Source organism: Oratosquilla oratoria, chromosome 7 (assembly GCF_046742065.1).
Source record: "Oratosquilla oratoria isolate Oo_2021 chromosome 7, ASM4674206v1, whole genome shotgun sequence".
Taxonomy (NCBI): Eukaryota; Metazoa; Arthropoda; class Malacostraca; order Stomatopoda; family Squillidae; genus Oratosquilla; species Oratosquilla oratoria.
In genome coordinates, this window is record NC_134783.1 from 34,330,719 (window position 1) to 34,355,718 (window position 25,000).

General features: G+C 41.5%; 1 protein-coding gene and 1 pseudogene across 1 annotated transcript in view; one reads left to right on the forward strand and one right to left on the reverse strand.

Moving 5' to 3' along the window:
• Positions 1-25,000, forward strand: part of LOC143027048 (uncharacterized) — a 109,865-nt gene that overhangs the window by 8,690 nt on the left and 76,175 nt on the right. The window lies entirely within an intron of this gene.
• LOC143026941 (uncharacterized) overlaps positions 5,620-25,000 on the reverse strand; it is a 37,281-nt pseudogene continuing 17,900 nt past the window's right edge.

Sequence of the window (25,000 nt, forward strand, 5' to 3'; positions counted from 1 at the left end):
TGGAGAAAAGTGGGAGGTGAGCCAGCTGTTGTTTGCGGACGACACTGCGCTTGTGGCAGGATCGGAGGAGGGATTGAGGAAGTTGGTGGCAGAGTTTGGGAGAGTATGTGATAGAAGAAAGCTAAAGATAAATGTGGTTAAAAGTAAGGTGATGAGATGTACAAGAGGTGAAAGTGGCAGTAGACTGGAAGTGAGCATTAAGGGAGAGTGACTGGAGGAAGTGGATAGTTTTAAATACTTGGGTGCAAATGTGGCAGGAAAAGGTGGAGTGAAGGAGGTAGAATGTAGATTGAGAGAAGCGAGTAAATGCCTTGGTGGATTAAAGAGTGTAATGAGAAATAGACATTTGGGAATGGATGCTAAGAGGAGACTGTATGAAGGAGTGATTGTGCCAACAGCACTGTATGGGGCAGAAACATGGAACATAAGAGAGGAAGAGAGAAGGAGTTTGAATGTGTTTGAGATGAGGTGTCTGAGAAGTATGATAGGGGTTACTAGACTAGATAGAGTGAGAAATGAGGAGGTGAGGAGGAGAACAGGGGTGGAAAAGGAGCTGGGAGATAGGGTTGATGAAAGAGTATTAGGATGGTTTGGACACATGGAAAGAATGAGTGAAGAAAGACTAGTAAAAGAGGTATGGAAGGCAGATGTGGAGGGAGTGAACATGAGAGGACATCCTAGGATGAAGTGGATGGATGGGGTGAAGGGGGCTTTGGGGAAGAGGGGAATGTCTGTTGAGGAAGGATGGGAGAGGACAGAAGACAGGGGTGAATGGAGAATGGTTGTATATGGATGATGTTGTGATTGCATGAGGTGGAAGGGGCTGGGGAGGGGGGGTGAGGTAGTATGTGTGAGCAAAATTTGACGCAGCCCGAAGGGATTTCTCCCCGTCCTCTCTTTTTATCCAATGGGGGGACGGAGAAGGGGGGTTGCCGATTTAATGAAGTGGCCTTGCTGTGGATGTGCTGTGTCTTGCAACACTGCTTCTGACCCAGGGCAGTGGACAAGGTGCAGGGATGACCTGTCATCCAGGAGGTGCTCAGATAAGAGGGAGGGTGGAGGGGTGTGGAGTATATTCAGGGATGGAATGGGTGGAAATGATTTTATGCCTTTCCCTTTTTGGCTACCTCCCTTGTAAGGGGGACAAAGCCTTGGTATATGTATGTATGTATGTATAATGCTAACAATTATACTAGATCTGGAAAAAAGGTGTGGAAGGCAGAGGTGGATGGAGTAAACTTGAGGGGATGACCAAGGATGAAATTGGATGGAGTGAAAGGGGCTCTGAGTGATAGGAATGTGTTGAGCAAAGAAGAGAAAAGACGGGGGATAGGAGTGAGTGGAGAATGGCTGTGTTTGGATGTTATTTTGATCCAGTCCAAAGTGATTTTCTCTTTGTCTTCTCTCCTATGTCTATTGAACAAGGAAGAGGGTAGGGGATGGGGTGGGAGGGAGTGGGGAGTGGTAGTGTATAGATATTATTTTGATGCATCCCAAAGGGATTTCATCCAGTCTTCTGTAATATCCACATGAGGGGACAGAGGGGGGTCACTGTGTAAGTGCAGCAGCCTTACAGTGAATGTGCTGTGTCTTGCTGCATTGCTTCTGACCCAAGCAGTGGGCAGGAGAAGTGGATGACCCTTCATCCACGAAGAACTAAGATGAGAGGGAAACAAGGGTGGTGGATGGGAGTGGGTGCATGACTTTGACACCTCCTTTATGAGAGGGAAGAAGCCCTTGGTATATAGGTAAGTAATGCTAAGTTTAAATTATTTATTTATCTAGTTTTGTTATACAGAATTTATAGTTCAATTTTAATTTGTCATTTTTCCTGACCTTTCATGTTTTCTCAGTATGCATCACTTCTTTGAGCACTTATTAGTTGTTATGTAGGAGTAAGACAAAATCATGGTATCATCCTGTCTTGAATTTATTAATAATGAAGTGTGTTTAGAAGAAAGGGATATGTAGATCAAGTGTTTGTATTTAGATATGCAAAAAGTACTTGGGAGAAGGTAAGGGTGTTTATGGACTATCATGGACTTGAAAGTGTATGACAGGGTTGGTAGGTATTGTGGAGTGTAATGTGCATGTATAGAATAGGGGAAGTCTGTTGAAGGGAGTAATGGGTTTTTATGTGCATAGTAGATGGTCACAATTGGTTATAAAGCCAATTGTTTGATGTGGATGTGGTGTGATATTGCACATGTTTTTCAATTTACATATGGGTTGGGTAGCAAGGGAGAATAATTTGAGTGCTAGGCAGAGATTGGAAATGGTGGGTGAGAGTGAAGAGCAGTTGTTTCCACATAACACTGCTCTTGTGGCTAATTCTGAAGTGAGACTGGAGTAGCTAGTATTTACCTTATTGTATCTACCTAACTGTAGCATAGAGGAAAGTAGATACATTTGTGGGGTCCTATCTCTTGCTCTGTCATCATGTAGACCCTGGTTTGATTCCTAGGAAGGGTAGTCATTTATTCACTCTGTTGGAAAACAAGCCATGTTGGTGGCTATTTTAGAGTTGGTGAAATAAAAAGATATAAAATATCCTTGGCCTCGTGTGTGTTCAGGATTCCTGGGAGGTGTTTCCAATTAGAATCTTTTAAGCATCATTGTAGACCAGTGTTCTTTGTGAAGGACTAAAAGTTATGAAGATCCTGCTTTAATTTCCATGAAGTGTAGTCAATTACACACACGGATAAGACCAAGACTGGAGTTTGCAGCGACACTTTGGTCACCCAGTACCAAAAAGAATATAAGGAAAATTGAGAGAATCCAGAGAGCAACTATGAAGATGACCAACATTTTCAAAACTGTCATATAAAGAAAGATTGTCAAAACTAGTATTACCAAGTCTGGAACAAAGAAGAGAAAGAGGTGACTTATTGACCATCTATAGAATCATGAGAGGCATGGAAATCCTTGATAGAGGAGACTTACTAAATTGGGATAAGAGAAATACAAGGGGACATGGAAAGAAGCTCAAAAAAGACAGTTATAGAAGGGACCTGAAAAAGAACAACTTTCCCCACAAAGTGGTTGATGTATGGAACAAACTAGATAAAACAATAGTGTGTGCAAAAGTTATACATGAAATTAAGAGCAACTAGGTAAATACACACACACAATTGATTAAAGATGGGAGGTTTTTAAGAGGTCATAGAAGTAAATTAAGAAAGACCACATGTTAAAAGGATGTGAAGAAATGTAGCTTTCCATATACAGTAGATGTATAAATATGTGGAATAGCTTTGAAGGTGATATAGCCCAAGCTCAAACAGTACAGAATGTGTTTGAGATGAAATGTTTGAGAAGTATGATAGGGGTTACTAGGTTGGAGTGAGAAATGAAGAGATAAGGAGGAGAAGAAGGTGGAAAGGGAGCTGGGGGATAGGGTTGATGAAAGAGTATTAGGGTGGTTTGGACACATGGAAAGAATGAGTGAAGAAAGATTAGTAAAAGAGGTGTGGAAGGTACAGATGGAAGGAGTGAATATGACGGGGTGTCCTAGGATGAGATGGATGAATGGGGTGAAAGGGGCATTACAAAAGAGAGGAATGTGTTGAGGAAGGATGGGAGAAGACAAAAGATAGGGGTGAATGGAGAAGGGTTGTGTATGGATGATGCTGTGATGCATGAGGGGGAGAGGGTGGGGGATGGGGGGGTGGGGAAATATGTATGAGAAAAAAAAATTGACAACAGCCCGAAGGGATTTCTCCCTGTCCTCTCCTTTTCTGCATGAGAGGACGGAGAGGGGAGGTCACCGAATTTATGTAGCAGCCTTGCTGTGGATGTGCTGTGTCTTGCGACACTGCTTCTGACCCAAGGCAGTAGACAGAATGCAGAGATGACCTGTCATCCAGGAGGTGCCAAGATATGAGGGAGGGAGGAGGGTGGAAGGGAGTGGAATATGTAGGGAATGGAATGGGTGGGAGTGGTTTCTATGCCTTTTTCTTTTTGGCTACCCCCATGTAAGGAGGAAAAAGCCTTTGGTATATGTATGTATGTATGTATGGAAATCAAAGATATAGATTAAGTTGGAACCATACATGAATTCAAGTCTAGGTATGTTAGAGAATAGGAAATAGGATGCAATGCGCGTTGCTCCTTTCCTGTATACTACAATTAGGTAAATACAGAAACAAACAAACAATCAAACAAGCACACTAACACATGTACACTTCTCAGTCCTCTGATCCACAGTGTTAAATACAGTACTACATCTCATTAACGGACTAAAAGGGGGGTAACGGTGCCCGTTGATGTGAATAATCAGTTGATTTGGAGTGGTTTTTGGGTGGCATAGTGATTGCATGCACTAAACAACAGCACCAAAAACACAGCGAAAACACCGCAAACACAGCTAATTAACGTCCGTTAATGAGGGGTCTCACTGTACGAGGTAAAATTTCTTGGAATGAGACCCAACACACTACCTATGATCCCATATGGATCCATGGCTGTCTTCACATCAGTATAACTGATTATTTGAAACAGCACTAATATGCTTAAGAACAGGACAATCTCACCTCACACATGACCATCTCATGACAGGAAATAACCTCCCCACCTGCCTTTGCAGAACTCCCCTCACAGTATCACATATACTTCTGCAAAAGCTTAATTACACAGGTATCTGAAATATCTTTCAAAGCTCTCATCTTCCACCTGAAGCATCAATTGGACTGTATCAAATTTTGGATTGTAAAAGACCAATGCCTCAATCATTTGTCCATACCTTCCAAAAGACAGCACTACTAACAAAACTATAAACACACTTCACAAACTAGGGCAATACATGAAATATGAGATAGTTTATGGCACCAGTGGAAGATTGTCCACAAAGATGGAAGCTCTGATAAATCACTTACTGTAACAGCTAATCAGCCCATGTGGAAAAACTAATTTTGAATGTAGAAAAATTAGTTTCACTTGTTTCTTTTGAGGAAACAACTCTTCACTTTGAAAGTCATCTTCTTTTGACCCTCAATGTTGTATCTGTCTCATTCCTTTTCTGTTGAAATTCTGTATCTTTAGCAAGATCTAACAGATGTTATTTTCACTAAGAGAATCTGGAATTTTGACACGTTAGTGTAGACCCTTTCGAAATAGGATTATTGGTCCTTTTTTCTGTGTCTTATGTTAGATGGTTAGTTCTTTCCTATTTTTTTTGTAGAGGGAATATGCTTTTGGCCATTTTTATTTTAATCTAATTAATATATCATCTCCATATATTGTCCTTTGGCCATTCTTTGATGTACATTAGATTAAAGGCATATTGCCACATATATCTGTGGTCTTGTGCAGATGGCAATTTTTCTTTTTCAGCTTATGAAGAAGAGTAGAGTTCATAAAGGGATATTTACTTGTTTGTTTATTTTCTTAATGTTATTTGTTATTATTATTTTATTTATTTACTTGTTTATTTTTAGTTATGATATTATTTTGCTCAGAATTTAGCAGTTACAATACTTAGGGATCAGATAGTACATTCCAAAAAAGATGAAAAGGATGGAGCATAAGAAAAAAAAAACTGTGTATACAAGCAGACTTTTATTCCTTATGTCTAATACTTATCAAAAATCTTAATCCTAAGAATTGTGTGATGAATGCCCATAGCATGAAATATCAAACCAACATTTGTATGGTTTGTTTTACCCAGTGATCAATCATTCAATCCGTTGCCCCAGTTCTCTCTTGCAGGAGACCCTGTAATTGTCCACAAAGTAAGTATGCAAAACTCTTTTAAATCACTAAGAACAAAGGGTCCTGTGCACTTTGCCTGTGAAGAGAGACTTTCCCATTTTCCACTCTTATTCAAATAGAAGGAAAAAATAAATAAAGCAGTAGAAATAGTAGTAGTGAGGAAGATGTAAATAGTTGTTTTTCATAGTGTTTGTGTAAACATGGGGATGTGTATGTGTAGGGTATGTGTCTGAAGTGTATTTAATTAGTTTTGTTTTGCAGGGTACAGGTTGTATCTTGTAGTGTCCCATCTTGAGGTTTCAACTTTAAAGATTTGTCATGAATTCTTATATGTAACTTTGCATGGAATTTTTTTGTAGTATACAGGGAAGGAGCAACATTTTGTGTAGTATACAGGGTAAGAGCTATACTTCTCTCCATGTATCAGACATATCCTTGCATTCTTAAATGGATTTAGATTGGCCTGTGTTTACTTTTAGATTTATCCATGAATTGGTGCATCTGGAAAAAAAAAAGTGTGTGTGTGTGTGTTCTGGGTTTGTTATTTTTTTCTTTTCTTATATCAAGGGGAATGTTTGAGGAAGCACAGATGGCTGAACTACAATAAAGATCATGGTGGCCTTAGTTCTTTTCATCTATTCTATATACCAAGGGAGGTAACCAAGTGAAAGGCACATACCAACTCCCACCCATTCCTCTCTCCTCTACCACCCTTTCCTCCCCTCATCTTAGCTCCTCATGGATGACAGGTCATCCCTGTATCCTGCCCACTGCCCTGTGTCTGAAGCAATGTAGCAAGATACAGTACATATACAGCAAGGCCATTTCACTTAATCAGTGACCCCACACCTCCTCTCTGTCCCCACATGCAGAACAAGAGATGGGGAGAAATCCCTTGGAACTGCATCAGACTATCATTGACACATATGCACACCCTAACCCCCCCACCCCTCCCTTTCTTGCATAACAGTATCATCTATACACAGCCACTCCCCATTCATCCCTATCTCCTGTCTCTCCCTTCCTTGCTCAACAGACATTTCTTGCGCTGAATGGCCTACCGGCTCCGGCGCTTGGCCTTCAAGCCAAAAATTTCATAAATCAATCAATCAACAGACATTCCCCTTTTACTTGGTGCCCCCTTTACCCCATCCATCCATCTTATCCTCAGTTGTCCCCTCAAGTTCAACATCTCCACGTCTGCCTTCCACACATCTTTTACTAATCTTTCTTCATTCATTCTTTCCATGTGTCCAAACCATCCCAGTACTCTTTGGTCAGCCCTGTCTGCCATCTCCTTTTCTACTCCCACTCTCCTCCTCACTCTATCCAATCTAGTAACCCCAACCATACTTCAGACATTTCATCTCAAACACATTCTAATCTTTCCTCTCTGCCTTCCTTAAATTCCACATGTCTGCCCCATACAAAACCGTTGGCACAATCACCCCTTTATATAATCTCCTTCAGAATATCCCATTTGTTTTCACAATTTTGATTCACTATTGTAACCATATGTTAACTTGTTCTCAATGAAATCAGAGGTATTTTCCTTCAGTTATAGAAACTGTAAGAGAATTTTTTCTTACATATACCAAAGGCCTTTTCCCCCTTACAAGGGAGGTAGCCCCCCCCCCCCAAAAAAAAAGGGGGTGATAAAATCCACTCCCACCCATTTCATCCCCACATACTCCACTCCCATCCACCCCTTTCCCTCCCTCTTATCTTGGCTCCTGGATGACTGGTCGTCCCTGCAGCTCTCCCACTGTCCTGGGTCAGAAACAGTGGCACAAAACACAGCACATCCACAGCAAGGCCACTTCATTAACCACTTCAATATGAGTCAAATTCTTGTGCTCAGCATTGGCTGCCATTTGTATGATGCATCACACTACCTGCATTATAGAATATAAAGTCACTGCTGTATTACTCATTCTCTTTTATTCTGAGTAATAATAAACACAGAAAACATGATCAAACCAGTTCGCAGAATCCAGGGCTAATTCATGTATAACTACAAAAATATATAATCAAGACTCCAACATCCTCATGTACCCACTTGTGCCTCATGATGCTTATGTAGGCATCATCGTACTGAATTGGTTAAATCAGTGACCCCCCTTGTTCAGAAAAGAATACGGAGAAATCCCTTCGGGCTGCATAAATTTATTTTTCACATATACTCCCTCACCCCCCATCCCCCACCCACTCCCTTTTATACATCATCCATACACAACCATTCTCCACTCACCCCAATCTTCTGTCTTCTCCCATCCTTCCTCAACAGACATTCCCCTCTTTCCCAATGCCCCTTTTACCCCATCCATCCATCTCCTCCTTGGTCGCCCCCTCATAGAATTTTTTCTTACTATATTAAAAGTTGGTGATGAAAATGATTCAATAGGAAGTAACTGTTTTGATGTAAGCCAATCAATGAGCACAGAATATGTAACAGTAAGGGACTAGGAATCATAGGTGTTAAGAGTAGGATTACTTAAAGAAAGTAACATGAAGTGTTTGACTTCTATCAACATTCAGTCTGGGGCAAGTAATGTAAATATGAAAAAAATAAAAAAAGTCGCCATTTAGAACTGAACAAGTTTAGTAATATTTCTTGTTAATGATGTCATGTGTCAGCACCTGTAAGTATGAGTAATAAATTTGGTTTGTGTTCAAGTTATGATCACATATGTCATGTCACCTCTTCTGAAAATTTATAGAAATTATGTAGACATGTAAACTTACACAAGTTACATAGTAATTTCAGATTGAAGGTAAATTGGGTTCCCTAATCCAATCACAGTAATTTTGTCAGTAGAATTCAGTTAGTGTTTGTCACTTGGGATTGTCAGCACATATCAAAACGTCACAAAAGTCTGTCAGATGGGTATTCACTTTGTATATACTATATGTACATACATTAGGTAGTGTCTTGTCAGAACAGTCTTTGTCACGCAAGTGTTTATTATGTATACAACCTTCATTACTGTTATCACTGAGTAACTGTCACTACACCAGAATCACTGTCATGATGTTCTTATTACCAGTCAGAACAGTCATTATTGCATTGAGCTATGTCTTAGTCTTTGAACACAATCATGCTAGGCTTGTGGTTTCCATGACATCATGGTTTGCTGCCAGCAGTTTTTCAGTTTGCATATTTAAATGCAGGGTATTTCCTAAAGGTTATCAATTGTTTTCCAATATTGTAGGTCATGTATGCTAATAACTAAGTGCATGGCTCACCACAGCTATTTGTAGTTTCATTCAAGTTTTCCACAGTTGGGAAAAGTTTCGAGACCATGACAGTTATCTCCATAATTAGAAATGGACCTCCACATTATGAACAAAACATTTGAAGCCTTATGGAAAGTAGGGGTTGGATTTGTTACAAACCATGTGTCTCTTCCTGTGATGTAGATTTTGTTTGGTCACGAATATATTCATACAGGAGTTCATTGCGTAAAACATCTGTGACAGCATCTTCAGGCCCAAAAGGTGCAACATTTTTAGAGGCCAATGGATCAGGAGTGACAGAGGGGAGGACATTGGGCACAATTGTGCTCGTAGTTGGGGCAATGGAAGTGCTTCTAGGACCTTGGGGTCGTGGATAAGGGGTCCGTAATCTCTGCGTGTACCAGGGCTTAAGGTGTTGGTACAATTCTCCATCACCATGGTTATAACCCATATTGTAAGTTCCATAGCCTGCCACATTAACTGCAGGCAAGCCTCGTCGCAGTCCATACTTGTATCTTGTAGGAGGAAAGGCAATTGTCTGTGGAGAGGGAGATGACTTGGGTGGTGATGTGGATGTCTCAAGTGATGGTCGTTTATGTTTGTGTGGGAACATGGGCCTGTTATTCTCTTTGGGCTTATGTTGTAGGCCTTTCTTGTTGGTGAATGTGGAAGCCATGTATGCAGAGTATGCAGGAAGGCTGAAGATAGCTGGCTGTTGATCTTGTTGATGTTTGCGAGGGATGCCAATCTTGTCAAGGCTTGGTTTTATGTTTGTCTGAGAGTGTTTTATTTCAGAATGAGAGATTGCCTGAAATAGGTTAAGACAAAGTAAATATTTTGTAAAAATTGTAATGTATTTCATCAGATTTTAGTTATATTTTTCAATATGAAAGTAATAACTATTTTAATGCAGGTGCATTAACTTTGTGTTTTAATGCATGTGTGCATATAGTAATATACTAAAGAATGAAGAATACTTACAAATGTTTCATTACGGTTTTGACTGTCATGTTGTGTAGGAACATCATTGCGATGAAAGAGTCTGCGCCAGGGAGGTTTGGTGATCATAGTGGGTCTATCTTGAAGAGCCATTCCTGACACACTATTTGACACAGATATCTTGCTTCCAGCATTATCACGGTTGTCTATGCTTGGACTGTCATACTTTTCATATGGTAGTTTTGGCCTCTCATTGACTATTGTGTCTTTTCTCCTCAGTATATTTTGAAAAGCTTCACTCTCATCTTTGGCATACTTATCTTGGCTGTTATAATTGGACGATGAGAATGTATTACCTGGAACTGACATGGGACCTTGACCATCATACCGATCATAGAAGGCTTGTAAGGCGAGGCTTTCTCTGTCTGTGTTGTTAATATTTTTTACAAATGTGTGGTGATCTTTCGTATGAGAAGGTAGCATATGGTCTTGAGCTCCATGATCTGACTCCTTTCTGTAAGGCACTAAAGGCATTGTCGTGGTCTCCTGGGTATAAAATGCCCTTGTTGGTTGAGGAGTTGTAGTTGGTTGCATTGCCACTCTGTGTAACCTGTAAAACATAGGATTTTGCTAATGTACATGGTTCATGGAGATTGATATTGTAGAATCATAGAACATGGTATGTCAGTTATGGAAATTATGGTTAAGTTTAGAATAATTCTTGAACAAGACCATTGATTTAACATTGTTTTAACAGTAGGAATTAAGATTATCCATGGGTGAAAAAGAAAAAGTATTGTATATTGCTAAATGTAGGGTTTAGGTGGGGTTAGGATTGTGAATGAGAATTGAGAATTACGATGCGACTTTAATATTTGTGTGGTTGTGGGGAGTTAAAGGTTGAGATGCTGTGGATATGGGGAAGACAGCTGAGTTGAGTGAGTGCCATGAATTTTGAGTCAATTTGTGAGATTCAGACATGGGGCAATCTTAGGGTCAAGAGACTAAACAACAGTTGCTGAAGACAGAGCAACAGAGAAAATTGCCAGTAGGCATGGATGCAAGTATGAATGGGCCTACAAGAAAAGTGTATTTAAAATGGGAACTGTATGTGTATTTTACAAAGATGATATCAGTTGTTTTGTAAGATATGATTGTCGTATAGAGATAATAAAATTTAAGAGATGTCAAAGTAAAGAAAACATGGCAGAAAAGAAAAAAATGTACATAAGTGAATATTTACATCAGCATATCTACATGTCAAGATAATTGTTACAAAATATAAATGAAGAACTACTTAATAATGCAAGATTTCTTTTCTAAATCTGTATTGAGAGGGGCTTTATAAGAATGAGACTTCTGAATTACCTTGAGAAGAAGGAAATTGCTTCCTTGGCAGCAGGATGTGCTTTGGAGATCTGTGGGCACTCAGGGTAAAGGTGCTGACAATCCTTGTCCATCCATCCAGCGCGAATAGCTATTAGTGAATCACCAAGAGAGTGAGGTGTCCTGTCTTCCAAGGCCCAGCTAAGTACCACACTGTGGAGGAAATATAAAAATATATATTGCAATGCCGCCGTGAATAAGCGTCCCATCCAGCATTGGACCTCTGGCTTGGAGAAAAGTAATCTGTAAAGTGTGGTACAACGGTTATACTTATCATCACTTGCATTCATTGTTCTCCCGGGCCACACAACCCCACCTTCTCCTCTCCCTTAGTCGTATACACTTGGTCACGTCTACCCCACCTGCTGTTGGTACCTGACTGAGTTTGTGTTGATACTGAGGCGCGGGCGGTGGGCCGTTGTTATTGGAACATGTTTCCTTGAGTCCCGTGTGGAGGTTAAAGAATCAGAGTATGACCAAGATGTCTCGATTAATTGGGCTTTCTTAAGAGATGCCCTTGATCCTGTAATACGCGGAGTAATGACTGTGGTTGTGTTCCTTGGGTCATTGGACGGTAAATTGGTTAGCTAGTGATTATTTTTATTTTATATATATATTTTATCACGTGTTTTTTTTTCTTTCGGCTTGGTGACGTTCTTCAGGTTTTTTATTCTGGGTAATATCGGACGATTGAATACCTGAGGTAATGTCGGTGGATGAATGAGGATTGTTTCGGTTATTTTTAGGTAAGTAGCTGATTGGATCCGACCCCTCAAACTAATCTTGGTCCAGATTCATGGCTCACTGTGAATCGGACTTCAGCCGAAATGTCCAAGGGACAAATTCGTTTTGAAAGGTGATAGTAGGGGAGGGGTGGGTGGATGTGCGATATGGAATGGTTGGGTGTGTGGAGTGTCCCGCTTCCCATCTTGTATTATTAGGTTAAGCGTTACGATCTACATAAGTTGCGTAACTCGTTATTTCAAAACAGCAGCTGGAGGAAGGGGGAACCCCCCCCCCTCAGTACAGCCACAAAGCCTCGCTTAATCTGCTACAACAAACACCATAAGGTTGGCGGAATGTCAGCGAAGGCGATGCGGCTCTTGTAACGGAACCTTCCAAAGTTTGTGACGTCACGAAGTCCTGGCGGGAATCGTGTTTTGTTGGTCGTGTTGGCTTCTAGGGTGACCACCAGTTGTTTTTGTGGGACTGGGCCAAGGAGGCAATTAGGCGGGGAGATGGGAGGGGAGTAAAAGGTAATCATGTTGCGCTGGTACAGATCATTATAAAATTATGTCAGTCGGGTGTGTGCGCGCGCGCTCACAAACTCGGTCAACCATCGCCTTTTCTCAGTTTTTTTTTTTAATCCTGTCCGTTTGTATTGTTTAATAGAGTTTCTCAACCTTTTTTTTTTTCTTTTTTTTTTTGACTAGCACCCCTTTTAGACACAATTTTTTGTCAGTGCCCCTTCCCACGCCTCTATCAAATATAATTGTAATTACTAGGTATAATATATAACTTGCGTTGCAGAACACCAAAATACACTGAATGCTGAATTCATACTTGGACCAATTATAATCTTTTTTTTATTTGAAATTTGATCAGATTTGAAATAAGTATCATAGTTCAAACATCACGGTTTTTTCAGTGGAAATTGTTTTATATCATATAAAAAGTATTAAAATTTAAAATGATTGTGTTTACTTCCGTTTAACGTGACTGTGTCTGCCACAATCCCTAGCATATACAAAGTGAAATTTCTCAGTATTTTATATATTGTTTTTACATACTCCATCAGACAGGAAGATCTTGCATACATAATTTTCAGAACAAATCATAAGTGTAACATTTTCACAAACTTGTGTGAAGACTTCCAACTAGGGATAACTCTTGTCGCAACAGGATGTTGGAAAAGCAGTGGAACATATTTTTAAAAATTCCCACAGCTTTGGATACCTTTCAGAATTTTCCTTCTGAAGCCAGAATTCTTGGTACGATTTTTTGAAGAAGGGCTCAAACTCGAAATCGTGCCATAAAGAAATTAAATCCTTTTGCATCGCATCGTCTGTTTCTTTTGACATGCATTCATAAATGGGTTGATGAGCCAGTCAGGTATTTTCATATTAAAGTCTTCGTGCAAAGAATTCAAATGACTGCAGTAAATTAAGACCTTATCTTATGGAGTTATAAGCCTCAGCCTCCTTTGCAAAATTTGGAAATTGGGACGGTTCCCAACGACTAATACTATGTCTATAGAAAACTTGTCTATTCATGTACTAATAACAGATGTTGCATTGAGATTTGCATCACTGCCTTGCAATCGCCAATTCGATCATTGGCTATATTGAACAAATCTGTTAATTTGGGAATGTCGCATTTACATGGTAAGAATTCTTCACTCAGTTCACCACTTTTATTCTTTTCGAAAAACTATGACAGTATCGAAAAGAGAGTAAAATCGCTTCCGACAGTTTCATCATCGTTGTTGCCGAGTTGGCAAAATATACGGGAATTATGAGGAAATTTTATTTGTTCACTGCTTTGATAACCACAAAAAGGAAGTTATGATATACATCACTCAAATTCTTAACGACTAGATGTTGATGAATTACGGAATATATTGTGAAGACATTGGGTATGGGTTTTCGTAAAAACGCAAGAAAATATCTATCGCCTTGTCAGTATTGGAACACTGTCGGTTGCACAGGCTCATGTGGATTTCCTTTTCTTTGAAAAATTGCTCTACCACAGTGAAGATAGACACGCCTTTAGTGTTTATTTATTTATTCATTTATCTATTTATTGCAAGCAGTGGTTCGTGTATAATTTCCCTTTACTTAAACGAACATATCCTAAAAGTAGGGCTTCTTTTCCTGGGAGAGTAGATTCGTCCAACCGTAAGCTAAATTGATGATTTAGTATGTTATGTCTCTCCTCAGCCATTTCATCAATCTTTTGTACCGAATTATAATTAAGTGGAAGAAATTATCCTTCTCCCGATTTGTTGATATATTTTACTTTTTTTTTTTTTTTTTATACTTTTGCCAATCTACTTCTCTCCATAGTGATCCCTGCTTTCCCTGTCTATCCCTCCTCCGAATTTCCCTCCTCACCGTTTCTCTCTCGTTCTGTCGTTTACCTCCCCATTTTCCTCCTCCCCACTTCTCTCTCCTCTCGTTTCCTTCTCCACTTCCCTCGTCCCTATCAAGGTCTAAATAAACAGGTCAGACCGTTTGAATTATTGTGCGCAGCTTCTGACGTCATTAGGCTGGGTCCGTTTTCTCTTTGTGAAACACTGAAGAAAACTGAAACGCCAAGGAAGACAGGAACTATAATATTTTATATATTATATATATTATATATTCATATATATAGACAGGAACTATAATATTTTATATATATATATATATTATATAATATTTGTCAGAATATAACTAATTGCGTGGAGCGGTGCGAGCGAAGGCAACAACATACCCGAACGACGCACCAGCTTCAACTGACAGCTATAGGACCCGCGAACCCCACTTTGAACAGCCAGGTGACGTTCACGGGCCCGCTGCGCCAACTCCCTCGAAATTCGGTCGGAAGTGGTTAGACCTGTTATTCCTTAGATCTTGGTCCCTATTTCCTTCTCATCGTCTTTACCTCTCCATTCCCCACTTCATCCACACTTTCCTCGTCCCCTTTCCCTTCCCTATTCTTTTCTCGGTTCCTTTTCCTCCTTCCATTCCCCTTGTTCTTCACCTTCCCTGTTCCCCTTCCATTTTTTCTCTCCCCTGTCTCTTTCCTATCTCCCCATCCCCATTCTGCATTATCCTCTTTTCATCCGTTCCATTTCCCAACAGTTTTTAACTCGTTCTCATCTCATCTCGTTCCACCTCATCACTCACAGCAACATTCTGAATGTTTCCGTATCATATGGACTGTTTACACCCGTATTTATTTAATTTTATTTATTTATTTATTTAATTGATTTATTCATTTATTTATGTATTTCCTACAGCCGGAAGAATTAAGAACTGTGGGGGTGTCGTCGAACTCGTCCAGATTTTGTCTACGTCATTTGCGTCACGTCTGTCTGTCTGGCCTGTCTTTCTCCCACGGCCGAGTTCCCCCCATTCCCTCCCCATCCCCCACTCCCTTCCCCCTTCCCCCCCCCCTGACCGGGTAACTGTGTAGGTCGACTTAGGGTGGTGTCCCATGTTCAAAAGCTTGCAATTGGTTTGCATGAGTACCTACGTACCTTATGTAGTGCTGTCAGCAAGATTGCGCTAGGTCATGCTTAGCTTTTTTTTTCCTTTCCTTGTTCCAGTAGGTGCTGCTAGCGCGACAGATGATGTATAATTCTAATTGCATTATAATGATCCAGGAGTTTCCGGGTTTGGGCATACATACATATATATATATATATATGTATATATATATATATATATATTATATGTATATATATATATATTATATGTATCTATATATATATATATATATATATATATATATATATTTATATATATATATATATTTGTTCAGACATTCTGACAGGTTGACGTAAGTGGAGTAGCAAACACTGGAGTCTTAGTCTGAGTTTATTTCTGACTAGTTTCGCAGGTATGCTTTTTCATTCCTTTGAAAAAGCATACATGCGAAACTAGTCAGACTAAGACTCCTGTGTTTCCTACTCCACTTACGTCATATATATATATATATATATAAATATATATATATGTATATATATATATATATATATATGTGTGTGTGTGTGTGTGTGTGTGTGTGTGGTTGTGTGTGTGTGTGTGTGTGTGTGTGTGTGTGTGTGTGTGTGATTCGTCATGGTCTTGGATCACGTGTTGGACTCGTGATCGACAGCTATTTCCCTCCCGGAATAGAGCTTAGTGCTCATGACCGATCAGTGGGTAATGCTGTGACCTTACACGCACACACTCACACAACTCCCCGCACACGAGAGTTAGAGTAACGAACCGCAGCGCAACGATACTTAAATGATTTCAGCCCTGGGCTGGATTCGAACACGGACCACCGTAGTGGCAGCCGGGATCTCTAACCAGTGCGCCACGAGTGTGTGTGTGTGTATGTATGTATATACTTTGCATTAGAAAAATAGTCACATATACCTATAAGTTATTTTAGTGCACACTTGCAATAGTGAAAGGAATATATATAAACAGATATTAAATTACACAAGAAACTAACATAGTCCCATATCCACGGAAGAACATCGTGTACATGGAAGTCGAGAGAGAGAGAGGTGGGGAGATATTTTTAACGATGTTTTTAACGATTACAATAATAACAATCACGAGTGTAAATGACAGCCGAGTATCTATGATGATGGAGGTGATTATTATAGGAGCTTGTGCGAGTTCGTTACCGGTGGAGGAAATGGAGGGCCGATGGTGGGAGGGGGGCACGTATGGGTGATCACGTGACGTGAGGTGGAATTGGAGTGTGGAGGAAAATATTACCCTGAATTGGTGTGATTTTAGGTCTCGTCTGTTCCTGTAGCGCCATTTGATTTATTTGTATTATTTTTATTTACTTTTCTATTTATGCATTTGTTTTTATTAGTTAATTCTCTTATCTCCTTTTCGTTTTTGTGAAATGTCTGTGAACATTATCTTGTTCGTTAGACCCAGGGTCGTTTTTTATTAATAAAAAAATTTATTATGATATGATATAAACTAGTATTTTGCTTTAGTGACGATTATTTTTTTTATAAACATTATTATTGCGATTGTGATTATTAATGGTATTGCTATTATTATTATTATTATTTATTATCATTATTATAATTATTATTATCATATTTTTTCCGTGATGATAAACTCACCGTAGAAAAAGGACACAGGCGTGATTAAAATCAACTGTCGTTCGGCAGAATCAATTTTATTGTGTCTTCATTGAGCAATGGAAAGAATTTTCCATCTTGGGTGTTGATCAGGTTTAAGTTGAAGATTAAAAAAAAAAAAAAAGCGAAATTTTGATAAAATTCCATTGGGTTGAGGAAGGTTTGGCTTGGAGCAAATTTCCACTCAATCGTGTGAAAGAAATCGAGAATGAAATCTTGAATGAATTTTTGTTTTTTATCGTTTATCCCGGTCTTTTTAATGTATTCGCTGTGTCTCGTATTTTTTCGCTTTTTTATCGTTCATCCCAATATATTTTTTTTGTGCCGCTGTCTCCGTTTTATTTTTTCTGTTCCCTATATATGTTTTGTATCGCAGTATCTTTTATAAATATATACATATATATATATATATATAATATATATATATATATATATATATATATATATATATATATATATATATATATATATTGCTCTCGCCTCCCAGCTCAAGTAATGTTCTTAAAACAAATCCTTTTAGAAGAGTGACCACAAATACTGCTGCCCCTATTTTCGTTCCTGACTCACTGACCTTCTCGTTAAACTATGTGCACTGGTGGAGTGTTGTTCTTGTATTCTCTTAGTTGTGGGTTCGAATCCCGCACTTGTCTCCAATTCCCAGCAGTGACTCTGTGTTACCTGCCCCATCAGTTCTCAAAGCGTATAATTGGTCAAAGGTGACGGCTTCGGCCGCAGCTACTCAGCGCCTCCTGCCGTAGGTTCCTAAAGTTCTTGTCTTTAATTACCCCATGCCATGTACGTCTGAGGTAACTCACCAGCAACACCATAGTTTAGGGAAAATCACCCCCCCACACACACATGCGCACACACACACACACACACACACACACACACACACACACACACACACACACACACACACACACACACACACACACACACACACACACACACACACACACACACACACACGCTCGTGTGCGGGAAGTTGGGGGTTTGTGTGCGTGTAAGGTCATAGCATTACCCATAGATCGGTCTTACGAGCTCTGAGCTCTCTTCCGTGAAGGAAATAGATGTCGACCACGAGTCCAACACGTGATCTAAAGACCAAGGTGAAGGACTAAGGTGAATCACACACACACACACCCGACCCCATGAACCTAACACTGTTTTTCGGCAACGGTAAGGAATTATTCACCAGGAGAAAATCAAAACGCCGGCGACAACACGCTCAAACAAAGCCCGTGGGAGTGATACTTCACTCCCAAATTTCGGAAAAAATCCTTGCCCCCCTCCCCCGTCCCCCTCCCCCTCCCCCCTCCCCCTTCATCCCCTTCCGGGATGAACGCGAGATATTTCCCGTTTGGAGGGACGGGATTCAGCCTTGGCAAACACTCGTTCGGTTCCGTCCGGTTGATGTCGTCGCTCTGTGGACGAGGATCCCATCCCGACTTTGCACATCTCCATCTCATTAATTCACCTTATTCACCCTACCCCCCACACCTTTTCGGGGTCGGTGTCCTTAGCCCCCCACCCCTCCCCTCCCCTCCTGTCATTCAGGTAATCCCTCACCCCCCGCCCCGCTTCCTCCTCCTCACCCCCGGAATTCCTATATTCTTCTTCCTCTTCCTTCTTCATTTTCCTCCTCCTCCTCTTCCCTCCTCCTCCTCTTCCCTCCTCCTCCTCTTCCCTCCTCCTCCTCTTCCCTCCTCCTCCTCTTCCCTCCTCCTCCTCTTCCCTCCTCCTCTTCCCTCGTCTTTCCTCCTCCTCTTCCCTCCTCTTTCCTCCTTCTCTTCCCTCCTCTTTCCTCCTTCTCTTCCCTCCTCTTTCCTCCTCCTCTTCCCTCCTCCTCTTCCCTCCTCCTCTTCCTCTTCCCTCCTCCTCTTCCTCCTCCCCCTTCCTCCTTGTTTTCCGGACCTTCTTTCTCTAGTGCGCTGGTGACATAATCGGAAGCATGTGGTTCTGCCGTGGGTTCGAGTCCCGCACTATTCTCCGATTCCCAGCGGAGTGACATACCTGCCCCAATAGTCCATAAAGCGCACCATAGGGCAAAATGACAGATTCGGACGCAGCTGCGCGCCTCCTGGCGTAGGCTCTTCATATGCCACTTCCTACTAATCTAACTCCCCAAGTTCTTTGCTGCCGAAAGACTATATATGCTTCTCATGTGTGTGTGTGTGTATATATATATATATATATATATATATATATATATATATATATATATATATACACACACATTGTGTGTGTGTGTGTGTCACTGTCACTTGTTACGTGCTAGTGGAGTTTTGAGTCCTTAGCTGTACCACGAATCAATTTCTGTATGTATGCCTCTACGAGTTTCACTATGCTGATGGCTTAGAATTAAAGTGAATTGTGGCTGATAAATGCAAATCTGTTCACTGGGACCCATTCAGTGTTGTAATATATGCGACTTCTATAGAAATGGCTTACCACCTGTGTAGTATATAACCACATGATCTGTATATAACCAAACCAAACCTAACCAAACCATCACTTTTTCCCAGTCTATTTCCGGTTCCTCCATACCCACCTTCCTTTTTATTACCCCTCCACTCCGTGGCCGCCCCCCCCCTCTCACTCTCTCTCTCCTCTCTCACTCTCCTCTCTCTCCTCTCTCCATCTCCTCTCTCCTCTCTCTCTCTCTCTCTCTCTCTTTCTGTCTCCTCTCTCATTCTCTGTCTTCTCTCTCTCCTCTCTCTCTCTCTCTCCCTCTCCCCCCCCCCTCCGGGGTTGTCATTACGATTATGAAAATTATGACTCTATAGGGTCTGAATGTTAGTTAACACTGGTCATCACAATGTTGGCGAACACGCTAACTCCACGTTGGGTTTTGTGTTAGATACTTGTTAGTTGATGTCCCGAGCATTAGGGAGAGGGGAGGGAGAGGGGGAGGGAGGTGTCGTTGTTAAGTTCCTCGTATCCAACTTCAGTCACATCCATGTGTAAGACTTCATCATATAAAAGCCAAAGACCTCCAAATATCGAGCCACTACCACCACTAACAACCACCACCACCATTACCACTACCACCACCACCATTACCACTACCACTAACACCACCATTACCACTACCACTAACACCACCATTACCACCAGCACTACCTCCACCCCAACCACCACCACTACCTCCACCCCAACCACCACCACTACCTCCACCCCAACCACCACCACTACCTCCACCCCAACCACCACCACAACCACCACCACTATCACCACCACCACTATCACCACCACTACTATCACCACCACTACTATCACCACCACTATTATCACCACCACTACTATCACCACCACCACCACCACCAAGAGTAACTAATAACAAACAACAACAATCACCCACCACTACCACTACTAAGAACTGGTTTGACATAATGGTATTGTGTTTGAATTTCGCAGTGGCACAAGGTGTGGCCGGGGAAGATTTTTATTTATTTTTTCCCTCTCCCTTTCCAAAGGCCATTGCCAGACGTGATCCATTCACATGGCGATTCCGGAGACGAAATACCGGAAACATTTGAATACAGGGGATTTCCCACGATCTCGATTCAAATGATGACTGGAGTGAATATTATCTTCACCGTTGACTTCTGGGGCGGCGGGGGTAGGTACGGCCCACGAGCTCACCCCTCCCCCTCCTCGCCCGGAAGTCTGTCCGGGGTGACAGACCGGCAAGCATGACAGGCTATTTGAAGAATCATCCAGTCAGCGCGGGGGGTGGGGGTGTTGCATGACCCCTTGAGGTACACGACAACCTTAGTTGTTGTGATTCTGGCTAACGCCAGGGAAAGACATGAAGTTGGTGGGGGACTTTAGTGTCTTCCGAGTCGGTACAAATGCTGGATAGAAAAGTTTGATGTTAGGCTGAACAATACATGTTGTTGTTATTATTGTTTTTGCTGTTATTGTTGTGCGGGCCTCGGGACAATTGACGAGCCTTACAGCCCGAGAGACTCGTGGCCAGACGCTTGGGTCTCGTCCCCTCTCTCCGTCTCTCCTTCACCTTACAATTTGAAAGTCTTCAGGACGAGCCTTCCTGGAGCTCCCTGGGTATAACCACTACTCGGGACTGCCACTTCGATATCCTGTAATGGGCGTCATCAGATCGATGTGCTAGCATTGGGTTCCTTGTGTTTCCGCATTTAGCTTTATTGAAAAGAAAAGGTTTGTTTGCCCCATTGCCATCTAGTGCCATCTTGGCACACTTGTTCGAGGGTCGGAGAAGCCCGGACAAAACCAACTTTCCTTAACCCGTACTAGGGGTACAGACCTAGAGGATGTCACTCGGTTCCCGGAATCTGCTAATCGCTCTCGCCGAAAATTCTCAAGGATATAATAGTCACTTGTTCTCGTGAATGCCTTCGATTGGGGAGAGAGAAAGAGAGAGAGAGAGAGAGATGGTCTCCGGGATTCAGGGAGAGCATCTGCAGCAGCAGCAGCAACAGCTGTACAAAAGACGACCTACTCCGGAGCCCATAATCAGCTGCACAACTGTGTCCGCGCCTAACGGGACACGGGAGCAACAGCAGGCGCACGCTGATGCGGTCGCAGGACACAGAGGTCGACGTAGAGAGATAATTAAAAGGCCGGCCGGCCGGGAATGGCCACAAAGGGACCGCTAACGAGGACACTGAACACGGCCATTACGTGACCCCACTTCTGTGCACTTGACGAAATCTGGCGCGGACAAGAATGTCGGTCGTCCTTTCCTTCTCCTTTCCCCCACTCCAGACAGAAAAAACTGTATTTTATTAATATATTTTTATATAATATTATTATTATTATTATTATTATTATTATTATTATTATTATTATTATTATTTATATTATTTATATTATTATTGTTCTATTTTATTCATTCATTTATTTTTTGTCTAACAATTGTATGCGGGTCGTATTTCTCCATTGCTGACAGGAAAAGGATATGAATTATTTTATTCTATTCATTTTGGTTTTCCGTCCTGTGATCATAGGTTATTTCAACTCCGTTTAGGAGTGTACTTGTTGAACAAAATCGCCTGACGGCAGACCGCTGACCAAACACACGTCGCCAGATGACGTCATATGGTCCCATCGTCAGTTCTGACTTTTCCCAAAATTAAGAAAGATTCCAAAAAATAACAACAATAATGATAATGATTATAATAATGGTGATAACAATAACAATAATGACGATAATGATAATAATATTGGTTTTAACATCTAATGTTCCATCTTTCTGCTACTCCCCTTAAATCCCTCCTCTCCTACACCATGTTTTATTCCAAAGCACCCTTTGATGGGGGACAAGAATATCGCCCTCATATTCCCTCGCGTGTAATGTTGGGGAGGGGGGCTGACGGGGGTAGGAAACCCTATTTCTCCATTTTTTCCATAATTTTTCTTGGTGCAGCATCGGGACAAAAATATTGTTCTGACACTGCAATCTCTTATCTCCCAAATAAAAATATGAAAGCCTTTGTATACGTAAGGGCAAGTATGTTACTGCTATGTGCGGCATCGCACGTGACCCACAGACTTCCTGTGAGTCGAGAAATAGGTCCACCGGTATAAGAAACCCAAGTCCAGGATCAACATATGTTTCCTTTGCACTGTTGAGGGATGACCAGGGAGGTGGCGGGTGAGAGGGTGGGTGGGGGAACTCACGAGCACCTCGTTGCGGGTCGTGCGGGGGAGGGGGCGTGTTTCTGTTGTTGCCTACGAAGTCTTGACAATTGAAGACGGCAGGAATATGTCCGCAATTTTTTCCATTGACATTTATTTATTTACGTATTGAAACGAATCATGTATGTGTGTGTGTATTATTTTTTTCGTGTGTTTTTTAAATTTATTTTCTCAAATCTCGAACTCGCTCAGGAAGACGTCGCCTCGAGGGCCGACCCACGTGCGGTTCGAATGATGGGGATTACGGATGGAGTCCGTGGGATTAATGTACGAATCTCTCCCTCTACATCTCCCCCGCCCCCGTCTCTCTCTCTCTCCTCCCTTTCTCTTTCCCCCAATTCCCCCTCCCACTCTCCCACCTCTCCTTCCCCCTCTCCCTCCCCCTCTCCTTCCCCCTCTCCTCCTTTCCCCCTCTCATTTCCCTCTCTCCCCCTCTCCCTCTCTCCCCCCTCTCCCCCTCTCTCCCCCCTCTCCCCCTCTCTCCCTTTCCTTTCTCCCCCTCTCTCCTCTCCCCCCTCTCTCCCCTCCCCCCTCTCTCCCTTGTCCCCCTCTCTCCCCCTGTCCCCCCTCTCTCCCCCTGTCCCCCTCTCTCCCCCTGTCCCCCTCTCCCCCCTCTCTCACCCCTCCTCTCTCACCCCTCCTCTCTCCCCCTCCTCTCTCCCCCTCCTCTCTCCTCTCTCTCTTCTCTCCCCCTCTCTCCTCCCCTCTCTCCTCCCCTCTCTCCTCCCTCTCTCCTCCCCCTCTCGTATCTGTCTTGAATGCAACGATGATTTGCTTGGGGTTATGTTGTTATATATCATGGTTTCACACTAGCTACGTCATTGTGGAAAGAAGGCAACCACCCGCATGTCTGGAATCGGGGTGGGGGGGGGGGCTGGAGACGATGTCTGTGCTGGAGAAAATCCTGATGGGGGGAAAATTGCGTAGTGGTCTTGGGGGGGATGTCGTAAGTTTTCTGTTGGCGTGTTTATTATTAATTTGTTTTCTTAATGTTAGATACTGAATCAGTATTAGTTTTAGTGACGTGGTTATGGAACAAAAGAATGTAATTTTCCTAAAATAACCGAAAAAAAAAAGAATTTTCCTTTTTAACTGGATAGAACAAATTTTAACTTTTAAAATATGGCGACAACGTCGTTCTTCCCACTTCACCCAGTTTCTGTTTCCCAACTCCCTCGGACCCAAATAAACATTTTTAAACTCGAGGTACTTCTCAACATATTTTTTTTTCTGAAATTATCTTGGAAAGACGTAAATTATGTTCCTGGTTTGAAGTCGGAGAAAAAAAAATGTCGACAATTTATTGTGCTGGATAGCCAGAATATTGTTAGGACCATTATTATCGTTATTATTATTATTATTGTTATTATTGTTATTGTTATTATTATTATTAGCATTATTATTATTATTATTAGCATTATTAATATTAGTGGTAGTAATAGTTATAGTATTAGTAATAATGTCATCGTTGTCGTTTTAGTCACAAAAGGTTGAAATCGGCGAGTCGGTCGACACGACGTAGGAAATCAAAATCATTCTACTATCGTCAATACATTTATCTTTAGTATAAAATTCTATCGCCTTGCGTTTGGATGACGTGCAATTGCTCCATTATTTTGTGAAGAAGAATGGTCTAGGTTGCAACAAACTCTTCCAGCCAATGGCCATCTCGTAAGAAAGCGTCTCTTAGAGATGTACAGAAATGATTGCAAATCTGAATTACGACACCACTGGAACTACAGTCTACAAACATAATTTTTTTGATAAAGTGTTATTGCCTACTTTTTTTTTTTTTTGTTCTTTCAAAAATGTAGTGGTAAATACAAGATTGGGTACTTGGGATTCTAAAATGGATATAAGTACATTTTTTTTCGGAATTTTCATGCACGTGTGGTCATGTGCGCGCACACACAAACACACACACACACACGCACACACACACACGCACGCACGCACGCACACACACACACACACACACACACACACACACACACACACACACACACACACACACACACACACACACACACACACACACACACACACACACACACACACACAAACCAAACATAAGGTATGAATACTATTCTAGATGAATATACATATTTACATGTGTTGTAAAATACACCCAAAACCAAACGCCTATATGTGGTTTGACGACAAAACATCTAGATCATAACA